This window comes from Armigeres subalbatus, chromosome 1 (assembly GCF_024139115.2).
Source record: "Armigeres subalbatus isolate Guangzhou_Male chromosome 1, GZ_Asu_2, whole genome shotgun sequence".
Lineage (NCBI taxonomy): Eukaryota > Metazoa > Arthropoda > Insecta > Diptera > Culicidae > Armigeres > Armigeres subalbatus.
Genome location: NC_085139.1, coordinates 195,492,522 through 195,504,187, shown reverse-complemented (window position 1 = coordinate 195,504,187; position 11,666 = coordinate 195,492,522). Strand labels below are relative to the sequence as shown.

At 36.9% G+C, this 11,666-nt stretch overlaps 1 long non-coding RNA gene across 1 annotated transcript; it reads right to left on the bottom strand.

The window, feature by feature from the left end:
- Nucleotides 1–294: 294 nt before the first annotated feature.
- LOC134209612 (uncharacterized) lies at nt 295–1,457 on the bottom strand. Its single transcript, XR_009978763.1, has 2 exons — nt 1,211–1,457; nt 295–727 (listed from the first exon to the last, which is right to left on the bottom strand). It is a non-coding gene; the product is annotated as an uncharacterized LOC134209612 (long non-coding RNA).
- Nucleotides 1,458–11,666: the final 10,209 nt, after the last annotated feature.

Below are 11,666 nucleotides of genomic sequence, written 5' to 3'. Positions count from 1 at the left end.
TACGTTCTTTACTCTACGAGATATTTCACTCGTTGATGAGGTATTTCAAAAGTTATACATGTTTTGGAGTGTCCAGATTTTGTCGCGAACAAGCCTTATTTTCAAATAAATGATCTTTAGAGAAACAATTTCAACAATTTTATGTACGCATACATTGAAGGAAGGGATGAATATTGAAATGCATTAAAAACAACCGAGCTAACTATTGAATTTCCTTTGAAATTTTCGAATGTAGTCAACTAATCCATACTGTACGCTCAATTTTGAGAGTGACTGTAATTATAGTAACAAGTGTTACGGAATCATAAAAAAATAATTTATTAATCAAACTTTACACTAATTACATCTGAATTCACTGCTTACTAACTATGAACTGCCCAATTCACTGTCTTTCACTACCTTTTATAACTTATTATTGCTAACTTAACATTTCCTATGCCTGCCTATTTGGAACATCGGTGATCGACCGGTGGGGAATTCTGCTGATGGTGCATTATTACTTTCTGGGTGACAACGGCTGATTGGGATCGAAGTCCAGGGGTTCTGCTGACGGTGCTTCTCTGTTGGCAGGGCCCTCTGGTTAGCTATTACGGTTGATGTGCATATTGTATCATAACTCCTCCGGGGGGTGAAAAAAGCGTGGCCTCACGCGTCTTCAATGGGATTCTGCGATGAAGATTTGGGGTCTCTTTTGGTTAGCTTAGAAATGAAGTAACGAACAGTTTGTCTGTAATAGAGTAGAGCAAACACAGCTAATGTTATGGTTATAATGGTTGAGAGTGTTAACCCTTCAAATAAACTCCAATGCCAAAGTTGATTTGTAAACTGCTTCAAGTAAACGTGATTAATCATTTTCCTGTTGGTTATAGTTTTATTGTTGAAATAATTTATATCGTCCTTCACTAATTGGTGGTGTATAATCAGATTGTACATAGCCCTTGAATGATGGACGGTTGAACGATTCGGCTGATTGATGAAAACTGCTGGTTTCTGATAGTTACTGTACAATTGTAAAATGTTATTAAAAAGTTTCCCTCTAGGATGCGATTATCAGGACCACAATCAGTTTTTAGTAACTCTGATTTCGCATTGGTAACTAATAATTGGTTGTCGGTTATTAGTTGTGCTTCTGTACTATTCTCTCGTCTGGTAGTACAATAGCTCTTCTTTCCCAATATCAAACTCGATATACATTGATCTGAGTACTTACTGATGTAACTACTACGTTGAATGAATTCATCAGGTTTGGTGGTTGTGAATAGTCCATGACTGCTTTTAATCAGGTGTGTTGGATATTTCCTAATCATTGAATTGTTATTATTCAGCGGATGGATTTGAAGTATTGCTGATTCTTCTCTCTCCAGTTTTGGTACACGTAAGATGTACAGTAGGGTTTCGTGGTTAACGGCAATTTTGGGTTGCACTAAGTTTAGTGCTTCGTCTGGCAGATCTGTGTAAACTCCTTTATCCTCCAATAATACTCGTATTGTGTGTATCTCTTGGGTTGTGAGAATTTTGCTGTTGGCAACTGATATTTTAGTCCACAATATTGCGTCCTGAATTTCTTCTAGTATCTTGTTGATCAGGTCAATATTAATAATGGTGGTGATGGTTTCTATTTCATTTAGTATGATCTGGTTTTCATGTTTGCTTTCAATTACCTTATTGACTGCTCTGGTTAATGACTCCAATCTTTTACCAATCTGTTCGTTGACTTTATATTGTTGGTTGTTGCTTTCGATTAAGTTGTTCAGGGTTGTGTTGATGATGGGAAGGTCTTCGGCGTCCGGGCTTCCACTGATCCATTTCCAAGTCGTTCCGATAAGGTTCAGGCTCCTAGCTAAACGTTTTCGTGGTTGTATTTGAATGAAATTGGAATATAAGAGTTTAATTTTGAGTTTAACAATTTCAGATAAATGATTATTAATCTTTTATACGCTAAATTTGTTAAAGAATTGATTGTAAGTTCTAAATTTGTAGTGTTTATAGAATGAATAATATAGACATTTCCTGTTTGAATTTTACATGATTTGATTCTCAAAGTTAAAATTGGATTTGAATTTAGGTTTGCAATTTCTATCTCCTGGCAATTAATTTGAAAAATTACGACTATTAAGATTATATGTAAAAATAGAAGCCTAATCATTCCTATTGGGCAGTTATTAAATCTATTTTTTATCATATTAAAATGTTTTTTTTTGTTTTCGTCCTTCGTATGGGAGCTGCAATTATACAAAAAAAATGAATTTATTAGTAATTTTATTCAGTATGGTTTCAAGCTGAAAGTAGAAAACGGCGTTAATGTGTTGATGGTATTGTTGGGTATTCGACGTTTTATCTGAAAATAGAGAAAAATATGTTAGTTTCTGTTCCTAATTCGCTTAAGTTTATTTTATTTCTTTTCACATTTCTCTTGATTGCAACAGAATGTTCATTGTTCTTTAGGCATTTAGTTTCTGTGAATCTGGGGTCTAACTTTTTCTTGTGGTTTTCTTTTATGAAAATGTCTGTGTTCTCGGCAAAATTTGGGGGGTCTTCTCTTTCTGGGTTATGTTTCGTCATTGTCTTTGCAGATTTTATCAATTGGTTGGTGACCTTCGCGTATAAATCTTTTGCTTCCTCAGCAATCTGTTCTGGATCAATATTATTACGTTGATTAAACACAATTTCGTTGGGTTTAAAAGAAGTAGCTGAGTGAACTGAATTGTTATAAAGGGCTGTTGCTATAGCTACGATCTCTGGTGAACTTTGTCCTTCAAATTTATGTTTATTGGTATTGTATATCTCAATAATAGTACTATGAGTCTTTTCAATTTGTCCGTTCGACTCGGAGGATGAAGCAAACTCAATGTCTGTTCCTAAATTAGCTAAAAAGGCTTTCAACTGTAAGCTAGTGAACGCAGCTTCATGGTCACAAATTATTTTCTTTGGGGCTCCAAATGTTCTGATATATTGAGAAAGGGCTTGTTGAATATCGGTAAGATTTCGGGACGGAATTTCGATCATTTGTAAGTGCTTAGAAAAAGCACATATTAATGATAAGTAGTTATGCTTATCGATTCCAAAAATGTCTATGTGGACTCTATCGAAGGGTGATTTTTCCACGGGTCTCGGAGAAATTTTAATGTTGTAGGGCTTGCGTTCATACTTGTGTTTTGCACAAATAGAGCAAGAATTTACTATTTGCCTAATCTTTTTGTCATTCCAGGAAAAAAATATGCTCTCTTAATTTGCTTTTCCATCTCTGATATTCCACGGTGGGCTCGTTCATGTTCAGTGCGAACTATTTGATCTTGCCTGTTTTCCGAAGTCACATCTTCGACGATATTTTGAGTAATGACGAAATGCGAATTTGTCAACGAAAAGTGTTCCCTGTGAACTTCTTGTATTAACTGGAATAGATTTTCAGGTGCCAGAATGGCGGTTTGTGTACCCGAGCTGTATTCTTTGATAAATCTGGTTATGTTCTCTGGATCATACGACGTTGCACAAATAGTTACACGGTTGAAGTTAGGAAAAGGGTTCTCTGTTATAATGCTATTGAAAGTTGTTTGCCTGAATACTATTTGATTGCGATAACTATTGATTGCTCGTTCAGTAAAATGAATGAAGAAATCTCGCTTAACTTTTCAAAAGGACCTAAGTAACATTTTTTTCATGAATTAATTTGAGTACTGCAATCGAAAGCTTTCATGTTTTTATGTTGATTGCGCTATTCAAATAATTTAATGAAAAAAATGTTACTTAGGTCCTTTTGAAAAGTTAAGCGAGAAATCACCTGAAGTATCCGCAGAGTGATTTGTAGCCAAGGATTCTTCGTCAACGTCATTTGCGTTCGCATCTATTTTACGGCTAAGTGCATCAGCTACAACGTTTGTTTTTCCTGACCTGTAAACTATATCATAATCATAGTTTTCTAGTTCAAGGCTCCAATTGATCAATTTTAGATTCTTTTTAGAATTCTTTATGTATGTTAAAGGTTTGTGATCTGTTATGAGAGTAAATTTATTCCCACCCAGATATTGTTTAAATTTGTCAATAGCCCACATTATCGCCAATGCTTCTTTTCTGTGGTACAATAATTTAATTCAGTGTTTTTGAGAGTCCGACTGGCAAATGCTATTGGTCTCTTTGTTCCATCCTGTTTTTGTGATAAAACCGCGTCCAGAGCATAGTTGCTTGCATCCGTGGTAAAATAAAAGGAAGGTTATAATCAGGATAGGCAAGAACCTGATCCAAAGATATGATGGTTTTCAATTTTTCAAAAGATTCTTTGTAATCTTTATCATTCATGTTTATGTCTACATCTTTTTTCAAATACTTTGTAAAGAGTTTAGTAGATTTCGAATAGTCTTTAATGAACATTCTGTAGTAATTCTGTAGTAAGTCCTAAAAATTGTTTAATTTGTTTCGATTTAGTCGGTAATTGCCATTTTAGAATTTTTTGTATCTTATCGGGGTTTGCCTTAATGGGAGTGATTACATGACCTAAAAATTCTGTTTCGGTTCGCAAGAACTCGCAATTGTCTAACTGGATTTTAAGATTGAAATCCGCTAGACGTTTCAAAACCTTTGAAACATTTTTCAAGGTGATTTTCTAAGTTATATCCAATGATGATGATATCATCCAGATAAACGAAGCATATAATACCAATGTAATCAGCCAATATGCTATTCATCGCTCGCTGGAAAGTGGCGGGCGCGTTCTTCAAGCCAAAAGGCATACGTGTGAATTCGTAGTGCCCTTGTCCTGTTGAAAATGCTGTTTTCTCTATGTCCTTTTTGTTCATCTCGATTTGGTGAAAGCCTGACTTTAAATCCAAAGTCGTAAAGTACACAGACTTGCCAAGACTGTCGAGAATTTCTTCTATCTGAGGGATAGGATACTTATCGTCTACCGTTTTGTCATTAAGTTTCCGGTAATCGATAACTACTCTAACCTTTTTCTTTCCGGAGGCGTCCGATTTTTTTGGGACTACCCAAACGGGAGAAGAATATGGGCTCAGTGAGTTTCTAATTATTCCGCATTCGAGCATTTCTTGAATTTGCTCGTCTACGTCTTTCTTATAGTGTTGAGGATATCTATACGTCTTTGTATAGATTGGTTGGCTATCTTTTGTTACAATATTATGTTTCACTGCAGTAGTTGCTGTGAGTTTTTCACCAGTTTTTAATAATGTATCCTGGTGTTCCAAAATAACATCGAACAATTTGGATTTTTCAAAATTGGATAAATGATCTGTACGAATTAATTGTTGTATATCTGATTCTTCTAGACTCTTATGAATTTTAACAGGGATTGGGGAGATAGTCTCGAAATTATTAACTTTTAAAGAGAATTTTGGAATGTCTTTTGGTGGGGTTTTGCTATTGCTTTGAACAAGGATTGTGGATTTATAATGCCTAGAGTTATAAATACCGGGTAATATTGTGAGTTTATTTGTTAATTTTGAGAATTTCGGGACGTACCAGTCTCCATCGTTTGTAGTTAAAAGGGTAACAATGTGGTTGTATGTTTTCCTAGCAGAGTAATATTTTTTAAATGGTATTTCGATGCCATTAACTTTAACAATTTCTTTTTCATAGTTTATGACAGCTTTGGTTCTTGAAAGAAACTCAGATCCAATAAGGCCTTCAAAGTAATTATGAAAAGAGATTTCGTAAAATTATTTTGGTGGAAAGATTCTTCCGAAAAAGTTAAAATATCCTTTTTTGTTAATAATATGAGAACCAGAGATATTTTTAATTGTAACGGGTTTGGTTTCTACAGTATTCTTAAGTAATCCCGGGCGAATGAGATTTTTGTTAGCGCCCGTGTCAATTAAAAACTTGAAGCCGTTCAATTTCAAATATGGTAAGAAGTTCCTCATTTTATTCGAGTTACTCGATTGGCCTGACAAAAATTTACCTCTTTTTCCTCATCATCATCAGATGAGTCTTCTGATGCGGAAAGTTCATATTCACTAGCTACCTCGTTATTGTTAATGAGCTTTTGTTATAAGTTAATCTGCTTTGAAGCGATGAGTCAGTTTCCATCGGTTCTATGGAGTCTTTGCTGTTATTACCTGAAACAAAGTTTGGTTTGTGCGAAAAGTTTGGTTTAAAATTGGTATGCTGCATGGGTTTTGGATCCTGATTTTTACTGCTACTACTCGTAAATAATTTACTACCGTTTGAATTTTTAACTTTTGAAATGTCTTCCATATTACTGGCGTTGATTTCTTGACTCTTAAATTTGCACAAGAATGCGTATGCATCCTCAATATCTTTAGGCCTTGCTGCTTGAGCGTGACCGAAATAGTTTCCACGCAATCCAGAAATAAAAGCGGCTAATCCGTCCTCATCAATAAAAGTATTTATTGCATCCCAATTATCACGATACTTTGTGTTTTGTTTTGATAAAGTTTTAATATTCTGTACTATCTCTTTTGTACGGTGGTAATATCTATGAATGCTCATATTTTGATCCATTTTATTCTGCCACAACTGGCATTTATACGTAGATAATTCTTGGCGATCACCAAGAGCATGAATTAAAATTTCCTTAATGTTATCGAAATCTTGTGGATTGCCTGCAAGACATAGGATGTCTTTTGCTTATTTGTTACAGCCGTCACATACATTGTGTATAATTCCGGTGCAACTTTATTCTTGAATAGATTTAAAGTATTTTCTGCCGTGGTAAGCCACGCGGCCAGTTGTTTTCTGTTGCCTTCAAAAGGCTGAAGAGATTTAATGGGATCGGGAATTTTGAAGGAATCCCCGATTGGAACATCGCCTGTGTTTTCGGTTTGTGAATTACTGCTGGCGGCTGCAGTTGAATTCTGTTCTAATTGAATTTGTCTCTCTTGAAGACTGACAATAGCAGTCATCATTTGAGCGAGCTTGTTAGAGATTTCTTCCATATCAGGTGAGGATGTATTAAACTCGTCCTCAGAAGAATCTGAAAAGTTCAGCACAAATTTTCTTTTGCGATGAATTTTTGGCATGCGATACGGTTCGCTGCGCGACTCAACGTACCTGACCTATACGATTATGCAACAAGAGCTGTTAAGGTCACTCCTGACAGAATCCAGGTTTCAAAGTGCTCGCGTTTTCGGGGGCACAGTACTCGATACGGAAGCAACGCACAACTGTCATTTTTATTTTTTCACGCATGCTGCGACGCAGCAAAGCTGAATGAATAAAAATGACAGTTGTCCGCCGCCTCCGTATCGAGTGGTGTGCCCCCTAAAACGCGAGCACTTTGAAACTTGGATTCTGTCAGGAGTGACCTTAATGTGAATGAAGTTCAACTAATGTTGTCTCTGATTTCACTAGCCTCGCTTGTGCACACACGGTTTAAATTTCACTGGGTTTTTGAACTTGCGTTCTCTTAGAACTCGCAAATTCGTTTCGCTGCGATAAAATTAATCACAGACGCAAGTAACACTTTTCACTTTAAAATGAATAAAGGGTTCTACTTACGGTTTTTAGTCGTGGTGGCTCGATGAAATCGGAATCATAAAAAAATAATTTATTAATCAAACTTTACACTAATTACATCTGAATTCACTGCTTACTAACTATGAACTGCCCAATTCACTGTCTTTTACTACCTTTTATAACTTATTATTGCTAACTTAACATTTCCTATGCCTAACTTAACATTTCCTATTTGGAACATCGGTGATCGACCGGTGGGGAATTCTGCTGATAGTGCATTATTACTTTCTGGGTGACAACGGCTGATTGGGTTCGAAGTCCAGGGGTTCTGCTGACGGTGCTTCTCTGTTGGCAGGGCCCTCTGGTTGGCTATTACGGTTGATGTGCATATTGTATCATAACTATATATCTCAATGACCATTTCGTTGCCAGCAAAAGTGGTACATGTACAGTTCCACCCACTAAACTCACCTTATTTAAAAGGAAATTCGGCAACATGAATGCTTCCGCAACAAATTTTAATCCTATTCTGAATTTCAAGATAGTTTACTGCCGTTCAGAATGATTTTAAAAATGTACATGTTCCACTTTTACTGTCAACGATTTTCGGTTTCTGTTTCATTTTGTTCCCATTAATAGTGGTACATGTGCAGGGATCGAAGCAATCATTGGTATGGAAAAGACGTAATTTACGCGTCTTCCAAATTTTGGCTCATTATTCGGTGAATTCCAATCACAACTTTTCGAATTGGAATAAAACAATGCTGAGTATATCGTCACCAAAAATCGCTCCCCGTGTAAGTGTGTCCGCGCCATGCTCCTGTGTGTGAAAGATATAGCTTCGAGAACTTAGACCAGATCTAGAAAACCTTAACGCTGAAGGAAGAAACCGATATAAATGAAGGAACATCAAGACTGGAGATTTGCCATAAAACCTAGCTATCATCGTGACCCTATATGAGAAACTTCCATACAACGTAGTTTTCAACAGCTACATTACTACATTACTATAGCTGTTCTGGAATATGCTAAGTGAAAAACGCAACAGATGCTAATCGATGGAGGCAATGCTGTCTTTGGCAAAATTGAACCGGGTCTTCGTTGGAATCGAAGTCGGAGGCGGAAATCAGTGCGTGTTCTTGGATGTCAAGTCATGGTCTTGTTTATGCCGATGGAGTTCACTAAGTATAACATTATTTCTTATTCATTTTTTATAATGGTTTTATTTGCGAGTCTTGAGGTTTATCATTTGTTTTGCTATATGTTCTTAGTTTGGCCATACAAAAAGTACGAGACATATTCACGGAAGAGGGAGAGTTTAGTAAAAGATGACGACTCATGTCAATGTTTGAGGCCGCCTAATGAAGGGATGCGAGGGTTGAAAAATTCAAATTTTGCTTCACAAACTTTATGGTTTTATCCGTTAAAGCTGACGGTGCAATGAGTACTAACTGCAGAGATTTCCCTTACGAATTAAAATGTCAACTAAATCTTAAGTTAATTGTTGATTGAAGTTGGTTTTTGTGACTTTGGGCAACTACTTTTTAAATGGAAGCATATCGTAAGTTTGAAATTGCTTTGAAGGGATTTTCAGTTTATTACTCAGTTTTCAGTTTATTACTCATATCGTTTTTTTTACTATTAAAACCAGGCTACTGACATCCTATTGTTTAGCCCATCGCCAGATCGTAGCCAGAATGTCCTGGGCTATAATTTTTTTTTCATACTGCATTTCAATGATGACAGCGGTCTATGTCTATTGATGATGATGACACCGCGCTTGTCACCGGCTAGGTTAAAACAGTGAATTTGACACGCTCTTCCTTAGACAGGTTAAGAAATGGAGTGCCCAACAAGTACTGTAGAGTGGAACCGTATGCAGGGCATCATGAAATACAGGAAACTTGTACTAGAACTTCCATGTAGATAGGTACTTTTAAATTACCTCAGAGTTGTAATGGATTTCACGCGCTTTTCTTCGAAAAAAAACTTCTCACTGAAAGCCCAACAAGTATTGCGAATCTTATTGTTAGTTTGTGGGATTACATTGCTGGAAGGACACTCTCTTTTTCGGGTTTTGCGTAAGTGTATCTGCTTACGAGTCCACAGTCTCCATTTTTGACCCTTCATAAAGCAATGCGTATAAAAAAGTCAGAATAAGTATTCATATTAATAAAAACAATTATGTTATTATGTACTAGTTTATTTGTGGACGCAATAGCGCCCGTGGCAAGTGTTTTTTTTTTCAATTTTTTAGAGTGATATATTCTTTTCTGCATTAAAAAAAATCAAAATTTTCATCGTCTGTTGTCTGTGATTTTTTTCATCAAATGCTGTGTCTGGTTGTCTAAGGTTGTCATTGGTTTTGTTCTCTGCATTTGTAAAAAAAAGTAAAAAAGAATTGAAGTATCAAATATTTTATTTTTTTGTGAGAATTTCCCCAGCGTGTTGCGTCTGGTTGGCTAGTCACCGGACAGACAAACAGGGCTATTATATATATGATGATGATGATGATACTGCCATTCGTCTTTTTATTTCATCTTTTCAGAATGAAGCATATTCCCCTTTTTAAACCAGAACATCTCTTGAAGAGCTATTGGTTTTCTATCTCTGAAGGCATAAATCTAAGACTAGCTGGCGTTGAAGAAAGCTCCTTTCCCGTCCAGGACATGGAATTGAAACTTGGTGAGAGAATTCCATTATATATATTTACCAAATTATATTGAAACTGTATGATTGAATACCATAAAAAAACATCAGGGCACCCGATTGAAGCGATTTGGATGGAAGAGTGGAATCGCCAACTTTCTATTGTTAACATCTCGTGGATAAAGGGCGGGCTCTTCTCCCCATCTATTGGGTCAATCTGGGAAACGAGGGCTTGGTTATATTATTGTATGTACGAACTTTCTTCTGGAAGGAGATTCTCTATTCATCCCGTGGATTCGCATAAGTGTCTCTGCTTATGGAACCACCCCACCCATTTTTGGCCCTTCATACAGGAGCCTGATGAAATACAAACAGTAGTATAATCATGATCAAATCGTTTGTCAGATATGGCCAGTGCTATCGGCAGGTGCCTTGCTACAATAGATGGTAGTATCATCATCATCATCATCAATAATAGTGGTACATGTGCAATTTGTTCCAATAAACTTAACATTTATAAAAAAAAACTTCGCTTATTTTTCACTACTATCTTTAGGCACATTAGTCATAACATGTTGGTACAGTAAAGTTGCAGAAAATTGCAAATATGAATTTATTATTCGATGTTTTTGGGAAAAAGCGTCTCCTGAAAAATTTACTCAATGTAACATGTACCACATTCGCTGGCACCGGTTCAAATGTGTCATGTACAAGACACTGATAAGACGCTGACGGAAGAGTACGATGGACATGTTGCAAGAATGCCGGACAGCAACTCTGCAAAGATGATGTTCGCTTCCGATCCGGCAGGTACGAGACGGGGCGTGGAATGCAGCGAGCGAGGTGTGCGGACCAGGTCCATAACGACGCGAGTGTGGGGCGCATTCGAGGGTGGAGAGATGCGGCCTCGAACCGTGTATTGTGGCGTCTAATTGTGTTATCTGTTTAGATGTAAGCTAAATAAATGAAATGAAGGCGCTGACGCATTCGAATGTCGGTGGGAGGGGAGTGCAGGAGGTCTTCCAACTATGTCCTTAATATTCTTCTACTTCTTCTTCTTCTTATTCTTCTTATTGGCATTACATCCCCACACTGGGACAGAGCCGCCTCGCAGCTTAGTGTCCATTAAGCACTTCCACAGTTATTAACTGCGAGGTTTCTAAGCCAAGCTACCATTTCTGCATTCGTATATCATGAGGCCAACACGATGATACTTTTATGCCCAGGGAAGTCGAGACAATTTCCAATCCCAAAAATTGCCCAGACCGGCACCGGGAATCGAACCCAGCCACCCTCAGCATGGTCTTGCTTTGTAGCCGCGCGTCTTACCGCACGGCTAAGGAGGGCCCCTATGTCCTTAATATTCATATTTTATTAATTGTAAATAATAAATACTGAATGATTTTCTCTGATCTGCCAAACTTTGTCTCAAATGCACATGAAACACGCATAGTAAAACTTGTCCAAACTGCCGAACACTTTGATTCAAATTCCGAAAACCAGCTTAAAAGCATTGAAATTGAAAATATCACTATTATCTCATTGTTGGACAATTAAAATGTCCTTGATCTGTACGCCTGCCGAAAAAATAG